The sequence below is a fragment of the Podarcis erhardii genome (genome assembly GCF_964252035.2).
Source record: "Podarcis erhardii genome assembly, chromosome: 3".
In the NCBI taxonomy this organism is placed as follows: Eukaryota; Metazoa; Chordata; class Lepidosauria; order Squamata; family Lacertidae; genus Podarcis; species Podarcis erhardii.
Genome location: NC_138507.1, coordinates 4,155,395 through 4,165,515, shown reverse-complemented (window position 1 = coordinate 4,165,515; position 10,121 = coordinate 4,155,395).

Here is a 10,121-nt window from a genome sequence, read left to right as displayed (position 1 = left end):
CAAAACAAAACAAAACAAAACAAAACAAAACAAAACAAAACAAAACAGCAAAGATTTGATTTGATTGCAAATAGATAGGCTTCCGCATTTTCAGGGACCTTGAACTTATGCACTTGGTCCTGGTATTTTAAGCAAACCTTTGCTGGAAACAGTGTGAAATGTGTAGTACTCTGGCAATTTGGTTTGCATTAGAAAAGTTCCTTTGTCACCCTTGGTTTTTTAAAAAAATATTTGCTTAGAACCCCTGGCTTGTTCTAGTAGACAATATAGCGAGATCTACAGAGTAATTTACAATTCAGCTGAATATAAATTGATTTTATTTGCTGATGACATTCTTTTATTTATTTCAAAACCACTTGTCATTTTAAAAACTATTTGCTTAATTTCTGTTTCTGATATTAGTGCAACTAACATTTGTTTTTGTGTATCACTGAGATTTGGTAGATTAATTTAATTTAAAAAGTTTCTATATCATCATCCACTACATTTTTTGGAATGGTAAAAGGTAAAGGTAAAGGGACCCCTGACCATTAGGTCCAGTCGTGACCAACTCTGGGGTTGCACGCTCATCTCACTCTATAGGCCGAGGGAGCTGGCGTTTGTCCACAGGCAGCTTCCGGGTCATGTGGGCAGCAGGACCAAGCCGCTTCTGGCCAACCAGAGTAGCGCATGGTACCGCTGTTTACCTTCCCGCCAGAGCAGTACCTATTTATCTACTTGCACTTTGATGTGCTTTCAAACTGCTAGGTGGGCAGGAGCTGGGACTAAACAACCGGAGCGCACCCCGTCGCGGGGGTTCAAACCACCGACCTTCTGATCGACAAGTCCTAGGCTCTGTGGTTTAACCCACAGTGCCACCTGCGTCCCCTTTTGGTATGCTATATACCGGTAATTCCATTTTTACATTAACAAGATCATTAATATCTTTTGAGCTTTTATAGACTTCATCTCTCCCCCCCCCCCGGGTTTATTGCCTTATCTTTCTTTTGTTTTAATCAATTAGCCAAAATTTTACCTGACTGTTCACCATTCTCCCAATATCTCTGTCTTACTTACACAGATGAGCATAAATTCTATTTGCTGAGATAATCTATTGTTTAATTTATATTTCCTTTTTATATTTCATTATACAATGCAGCAGTTGGATTCCTAACCATTAGCACCCATAGGTCTTTCAAGTCATCTCTCAACATATTTCCCCTCTTATTTTAAAGTCTATTTTTATATGATGAGTGTGTAATTATTTGGCCCCAAGTATATGTTTTATATGCTTCCCATTCAAATATCCAGGCAGATGATGTCTTGAAATTGAATTCAAAATATTGTAGGGTCTCTGCCCACATTTGTTGTAGAAATTTATTATCATTAAATAATGAAACATTAAAATACTAATTTCTCAATGCCTTATCCAATTTATGAAACACACAATTCAAGATAATTGCTTACTTGTTTCACCAAACCTTTATTAGGCATTACAAATAATAATAGTTGCACTAAGATCTGATGCATAACTAATATCAATGCTACAATATTGGTGATATAGCAAAAATGGTGTTAGAAAATAATCTAGGCAGATGTTAGGCTTTGGGGAATTGGCTTCCTCCTCTGTGTCAGTAAATAAGAAAAGATCAAACAAAAGGAATGTCTTAACAGTTAGATTCTTTAATAATCACAGTGAGAGACAAAGAACCAGTCTACCTAGAATGGCAGTGCTCCCAATTAAGGCATCCTTCCTCCGTCCCTGTTAATCTACGTCACTCCTACATTTTGTAATCTGAGTTTGTAATCTCAGCGCTTTCTGTTCTGAGACTTTCTGAGCTCTTCTTGACCTTGGAGAGGGTGGTGAAGGAATGCTGTCCAGAGACTGTGAATCTGTTAACACTCTCTCTCCCAGTGTTTCTTCTCCTAGCTGTTTCCCCTCCAGTATTTCCCAGCTTCTGCCTTCTGAACTATGCCCCTCTGCAAACCACTGTTCCAAATCTATACTGTCCTCTTGCTCCTGGGAAATTCAGGATCAGGATCAGGGGGAGGGAGTGGCTCTGACCCTTCTTCCTCAGTGCAGCTTTCCTCAGCATGGTCCCTGATAGCAGAACATTTTTTGATGGACACTTGAGAAAATGTATATGTTCTTTTAGCAGGATGCTTTGCATGACTCCAAGAATATCCCTGCAAAAAATGAAACTACTGTACAAATTAATGGAGTGGATTTGGTATTCCGAATTTGGAAGTAGACCATTGTGCTTATTTATTGTCAAATACTAAATATTGGAAACCTACTACAGTCAAATCTCGGTTCCCAAACGCCTTCGTTATGGTACGTTTAGGCTCCTGAACGCCAAAAACCTGGAATTAAATTTTCCGTTTTTTTAATGTTTTTCAGAACTTGAATGTCCGACGCAGCTTCTGCTTGAGTGCAAGAAGCTCTTGCAACCAATCAGAAGCCGCACCTTGGTTGTCGAACATTTCGAAAGTCGAACAGTCTTCCGGAACTGATTGCATTTGACAGCTGAGGTTTCACTGTATCTGGTGTTAACTGTGCAACCTGGGCAGCTTTATGCAACACACATATACAGCACCTTTAGTTGGTTGGACAATACTAGGATCAAGATATTTGAAAATTTGGGAGACTGTTGAGACAAGCCAGAAAGAAATGGAATACAATGTCTAATAAAAACCAGTTTGATCCATTTTCGCATGGTAAATTGACTTAGTGGGGAAACCCAATTTTATGAACTGTAAAAAAGATGAAAAATTGGATGGAAGAGGGCATATTGACTTTGGATCAACTGATAGGGAGAAAGATGAATTTTATACGTATAGTGTTTTTGGAGATAAATATAATTTCTCAGATGCATCAGATGATATATCTGTGAGGCAATTGGTCAGTTACTTAAGTATTTTTATTTATTTACTTGATGGGGCAGCTGCCCCCATCTGCTCCCCCCCCATCTGGCTACACCCATACTTGCAGTGTTCTATTCTCACTAAGTTTTGGAAGAAAGTGTTGAACTGTATAAACTTGACTGTACAGGAAAATATAAAAATTTCAGAGGAAGCTATTTTTTGAATCATCTACCTATTATATGGAAGTCGACAACTGCAGTGTGATAATGGATTCTATGTGCCCTAATGATGGCTAATAGACTGGGATTGATGAACTGGAAGAACAGAGATATACTCCCCTTTAATCAATGGACTGGAGACATGGCAGCAATCACAGCATATGAACAGACTGCTTAGAGATTAGATATTGTGTGGGTAGATATATTGATATTTGGAATGAGTTTATATAGAATATAGTAGGTTTATAATAATATGTATTAGCATATGTAAGAGTCATATATATAATAACATACATTGCACTTTTTTCTTTTTTCACTTTATTTTGTATAACTGATAAAAACTTTAAAATATTAATATTTTGGAAAATAACATAAACTATCAAAAGGAATTCTTTTTTTTTTTTTTTTTAAAAAGAGTAACTGCTGTCACTGCTTTGTTAGCCTTGGACCTGATGTTTTGTTCTGCAGTGTTCTGTACAGCACATGCAATAGACAAACAAACAAAATGAAATTTTAAGGTGCTTTGGATTCATTTGGATTCAATTCCATCATTAGTATATTCCTAAAGCGAGGAACATTATTATATATATGGGAAAACAAAGGAAAAGTATTTTCTAAAAGGTTACCTTGTAACTATGGAGGAAGAAGCTAGTCCACGTCTGTTTGAACTTGTGTTTAAAGGAGATAAAAGAAGGAATGTTTTCTGCACTTTGGCCTTTTTTTGCCAATATATCCCTCAAATGAACTCTTCACACTCTGTTTTGTTTCCTTTAAATAATAGACTACTATAATAGTCATGTATTTACTTAATTTAGGGGGGCAGCTGCCCCCTGCTGCCCCTTGGCTATGCCCTAGCTTGCACTAGCTTGCTTTGCAGACATTAGCAAGCGATATTGTTCATCCAAAAGCTTTACTTCTGACTGCTGCAGATCAAGTTGAGGTTAGAGCCCTCAGGACTCTCCCCAGACCACACCCCTCATTAGCCCTACTCTTCACACTTTTTGGGTGCTTTCGTCTGGATAGAATATGCCTTTGAATTGTGTCTTCTTTGTCTGGATGGAAACATGTGTGTATGAGTGTGTTGTGTATAGCCTAAGTGTGCGCAGGGTGTGCGCCAGGTGTGCCCAGACAAACCTGAATGTTTAAAAAAACTGGGGATAGAGGGAAGCAGACAGAGAGAAATGCAGGCAGAATAAAAAGGCTGGAATAGATCTGGAATAGATACTGGTATTTAGCTTCTGCCTGTGCCTGTAAGTGGCAATGGGTGACTGGCTCCAGCAGAGGCAGTGAGGGAGGAGGTGGAGGGACTCCCTCCTCTGCAGATCTATACCAGTCTTTATATTCTGCCTGCACCTGTCTCTGTCTCATGGCTGTTTTCATCTCATCTCTGCTTGCCATCCTCTGCAGAAAAGATCTGTGGCGGTCAGGGGCTGCTTTTGTGGAGCACAAGCAAGGAGGAGGGGAAGCCATCCTGCCCTTGACCCTCCAGATGTGCCCTGCGTCTCATCAGCTTGGCACACTGGTACAGACATGGGCATAGCTGGGGGGGTGCAGCTCTCCCCCCCCCCATCAAGTAAATACTGTAAATAAAAATAATTAACTAACTGACCAGTTGTGTCACAGATAACTTGGTTCTGCCCCCCCATAATGTCTGCCCCCCCTAAAATAAACCCTGGCTATGCCCATGGACACAGGTCTTTTTATTGGTAAGAAAGAATATCTTGCTTTGGAACCCTGACCACTTGTAGTTGGTATGTTAGCTTTTTGCCTCTTTACCTCTTCCTTGTCCTTATTTCTAGTTACAGGTAGGTAGCCGTGCTGGTCTTCTGTAGTAAAAACAAAATTAAAAAATTCCTTCCAGTAGCACCTTAGAGACCAACTAAATTTGTTACCGGTATGAGCTTTCATGTGCATGCAGACTTCTTCAGATACACTGAAACAGAAGTCACCAGACCCTTATATATAGCGAGAGGGTGGGGAGGGGTATTACTCAGAAGGGTGGTGGGAATGGGAGATTGGCACACGAAAGCTCATACCAATAACAAACTAAGTTGGTCTCTAAGGTGCTACTGGAAGGATTTTTTTGTGTGTCCTTATTTATTAGTCTTGTTGATTTCTCCCCTCCCGACTTCCTTCACATTGAAATAAATAAGCAAGTAAACAAAAATCCCTGCGTACACACTCTAATGAAATGTGCTGTGCTTGCCTATATTGTGTGCATGGGTGTAGCCAGGATTTATGTTAGGGGGCAGGCTTCATGTTGAGGGGGGGAGCAGAACCTCAGTTAAGTATTTTTATTGATTTGCTTAATTTAGGGGAGCAGCTGCCCCCCTGCTGCCCCTTGGCTATGCCCATAGTTGTGTAGAAACCTCAGCCCTGCAATATAGTCTGTATAATACAAAGGTCAGAGTCACACCCATTTCTCCACCAATCTTTGCCTCTGGCCCCTGCACACAGACCATGGAAAGTTCCCAGTGAGGAAATGTGCTCCTCAGACTGGACAAGGTGCCCACTCCTGTGGTAAAGCAATAGGGGCAGGAAAGGCTGTTTTCTTGTTTTGTTTTTGACAAGCTACAAAACTTGCTTTGATCTTTAGCAAAAGAAGTTGTTAACTGGTAGTTCTTTACCAGTAGGCTTGCGACCTTTCATCCAACTATCTCTGAAACACAAAAACAAAAAAGACAAGAGTTACATATTGCAATTACTAACAGAAGGTGAAGTGCTTAAGCTGCTTTTCCTCTTTATGTGTGGGTAAGCATATATGCAAGATCCATTGGCAGCTTGGCGATTTTCTGTATAGTTCATCATACAGTTTATATTTCATCTCAGCCACAGCCAAACTAGGCCTTTAAATGCAACCTCAGCAGCCTCAGCTAGGGGATTGCCTGCCCTGTGAGAAACTAAATGTGCTTCTTCAGTTTCAGATCACTGAATGCAGTTAAACAAAGTTCCGATCCTTATTTAAAGCCAATGATGAGTGCTTTGCCTTTTTTTTCCTGAGCCTGCATACTTGCAGTGTTCTTGCAGACAATACTGTATAGATGAACTGTTGTGGTGTATATATTCCAGTAGAGGGCAGTAGTACATGCAGTGTTCTCCTTCAAGACTGCATAGTGAAGTGGAGAAGAAAAATGGTCATAGCTGTATTATAATGAGGTGTTGGAAAATGAGGCCAATAATGTGTGTATATGTATGTTTTGGTGCTATAGGAGAGCAGAGACCTTCATATGCGGTTGATTTAGAAATCAACTCAGTTGCACTATAAGCTACCTCAGTTGGACTCGATGGCCCTTGTGGTCTCTTCCAACTCTATGATTCTATGATTCTATGATTCTATGGCTAATTTATAAATACCATGTTGTAAACCTTCAATAGGGAAATTGAGGAGATCATGACATTTGCAAGAAAAAAGCCTACTCACCTCTAACCTACAAACTAAAATATGGCTCATTAGTCCAGTCATGTTGTTGGTCTAAATTTAAATAAAAAAGGTTTCTTTGGCAATGTCCAAAGTAAGAGGAAGAATAAGCAAGTGGAGGGTCCTCTGCATGGAGAAGACAGAGAAAAGCTATTGTGTGTCTGAGAGAAGGCAGAACTTCTCAACACCTACTTTGCCTCTGTCTTCACCAAAAAGGAAAGTGATGCCCAACCTGGTGATAACAGAATAAATAATGTGAACGAGCTGCAGCCGGTAGTAAGGGAACACTTGGCTACTTTAAATGAATTCAAATCTCCAGGGCCTGATGAGCTGCATCCCAGGGTACTAAAGGAGCTTGCAGATGTAATTTCAGAGCATTTATCTATGAGAATTCTTGGAGAACAGGTGAGGTTCCTGCAGACTGGAGGTGGGCAAATGTTGTCCCCATCTTCAAAAAGGGGGAAAAGAAGACTCAGGTAACTACCAACCTGTGAGATTGGCATCGACACCAGGAAAAGTTCTAGAACAGAAAATTCAACAGTCGGTCTGTGAGCATTTAGAAAATGACGCTGTGATTACTAAGACACAGCATAGATTTCTAAAAAGTAAGTCATGCTAGAAAATCTCTGTTCTTTTTTTTTTTTTTTTTGATAGAGTTACAAGGCTGCTGGATCAGGGGAATGCTGTGGGCATAGTGTATCTTGATTTCAGTAAGGTTTTTGACAAAGTCCCCCATGATATTCTTGTGAGGAAGCTGGTAAAATGTGGGTTGAATGAGGTACCATAATTCGTAGGTGGATTTGAAGCTGGTTTACTGACCGAACCCAAAGAGTACTCACTCACATAGCTGTCAATGTTTCCCTTTTTAAAAGGGAAATTTCCTTATTCCGAATAGGATTCCTCGCAAGAAAAGGGAAAAGTTGACAGCTATGCTCATTCATGGTTTCTCAGCATCCTGGGAAAAAGGGGTGCCGCAGGGTTCTGTCCTGGGTCCGTTGTTGTTCAGTGTCTTTATAAATGATTTGGACAAAGGAATTGAGGGGATGCTCATCAAATTTGCAGATGACACCAAACTGGGAGGGGTAGCTAATGCCACAAAAGACAGAATCAAAATTCAAAATGACCTTAACAGATTGGAGAACTGGGTGGAAGGTAACAACATGAATTTCAATAGAGCTAAATATAAGGCAGGAATAACCAGATGCAAAAATATAGGATGGGGAACATCTGGGTTACTTGCAGTACATGTGAAAAAGTTCTAGGGGTCTTGGTGGACCACAAGCTTAACATGAGTCAACAGGGTCATGCTGCAAAATCAAAAAACGCTAACAATAGTTTAGGCTGAATCAACAGAAGGATAGTGTCCAGGTCAAGTGAAGTAATAGTACCACTCTATTTTGCCTTGGTTCAGACCACACCTGGAAGACTGTGTCCAGTTCTGGGCATCACAAATTAGGAAGGATGTTGACAAGCTGGAACGTGTGCAGAGGAGGGCAACGAAGATGATCAAATGTCTAGAAGACAAGACTTATACGGAATGATTGAAGGAGCTGGGTATTTTTAGCCTGGAAAGGTGGGTCTGAGAGGAGATATGATAGCCATCTTCAAATATCTCAAGGGCTGTCACATGGAAGGTGGACCAAGCTTGTTTTCTCCTCCTCTGGAAGGTAGGACTGAAACCAATGGCTTCAAGTTACAGGAAAGGAGTCCCACTAAGCATTCAGGGGGAAAAAATCTGACATTAAGAGCTGTTCAGCATTAGAGCAGACTCCCTTGGGAAGTGGACTCTCCTTCCTTGGAGGTTCTTAAGCAGAGGTTGAATGGTCATCTGTCATGGATGCTTTAGCTGAGATTCCTGAATAGCGGGGGTTGGACTAGATGACCCTTGGGTCCCTTCCAACACTAAGATTCTATGATTCTTCATTTTCAGGGGAAGCATTTCTGAACCTGGTTCAGCCCCATGAGCTGGAGCCCTGGACAGTTGGTGGACCACAGTTCCTCCACCTCACCATAAAGAAAGGCTAATTTCAGAATTCCTTTTTGGTGGGGTGGGATGGCTTGGAGGCAAAGTCATCAAGCACTATTGTAACAAACCCCCCAAATTTATCACTTTGAGGGAGTCTATTTGCATGTTTGGTGGAGCTGCTTAACTGTAGCTATTGCAATATGTTGATGAATAAAGTGATGCTTGGGATGTTTGTGACTCATTCCCAGCCACCCTCATTAACGAATCACCCTGGATCACCCTGAGCAATGTGGCCTTGGGGATCAGCAGTGTAGCTGTGGTCAGGAAAGGCAGGTGAGATGATAATCCGCTCTCTCTCTCTGCCTGTGGAGTGAATACTAAAGAGCTGAAAAGAAATTTGACTGTTGTGCTGAACAAGTTTGCTACGTTTTGCAGCAGTGATCTTGTGAAGAACATTCTATTGGCTGGAACCACACGTGGGTAGGATCCTGGTTTGCCTTCTTTATGGTAAAGCTATAGAGACAAAAAAGGAACTGCGGGAACCTTTTTTGCTGCCACCTGCTGGCTGGAGTATTTCAATGCATTCATTTTATTTATTTCTTGTATCTTGGCAGAGCAAGTGACATCAACTAAATATTTGATCCTGTCCTATCCCAGTCCTGGTGAATAGCACTATGGCCGCACCTGGGAGGGCAGCACAGTGATAGTGGCTGAGTGACGGAGACCGCTTGCTCATTCTACGGAGTAGCAGCTTGGGCTTATGCCCCAGAGTCCTGTCCTGATGGAAACTACACAAGTATGCACACATTGAACTAAATAGGACTTCCGAGTAGATATGCACAGAACCAGCTTTTCCCACTGCTGCATGTGTTTCCAGTGTGTTTGCAAAGCTATGTGGCAGGCAGAAGTTCACCGTGGCACAGAGAGTCAGTAATGGGGGAAAGTTACACCTGAATTTCTGGCTGTAGTTGGTGACATCAGATGATTAAGGTGAATGACCCTACCCACCTGTCAAAGTGGCCCACTCTGTTCTGCTGATGTGATCCTGTTCCCCACACCTGTGTTAAAGGCACAGAAGGCTAGTGGGAGGGACAGCATGTTATTTCTGCTTAGAAATCCCAAATACAAAAATTATTTCCAAGTGCATAAATCAACATAGATTTTATTGCCGTGAAATGTTCACTTAAATGTGGTCATCATCTTCAGAGACCCACGTCTCATGGACAAGTCATGTAAGGAACGGAAAGGTAAAAGAGAATGAGTTTAACCACCAAATTATAAATTGCTGTGGGGTGGAGCAGGGAAGAGGAAAGGAACAATAATCTTTGCCTTGCTTGTGACCAAGTGCTCACTCACATTTAAGTACAATCACAACAACTGCTGTACAGAACAGAACCCATCAGACAAAAGAAAAAAAAAAAGCTCTTTAAAAATGATTCCCCATGAAAGAAACTGAAGTTTGGTCTTTTTCTGATGTTGGGCAAAATGACCTCATCTTCCCAACCCCTCAGTCAGCGCTTCTGCAAAGTCTGCAGCACAGCCAGGAGGAAGAAGTATTTGAAATTACACTTCCTGGATCCTGCTCCTGGGCCTGCAATTCTCTTACTATCAGCTCCTCTTGCCCTTTTAAAGCAAACTACTGGAACAGAAGAGTTACCTTTCCAAAGGCTAAGAT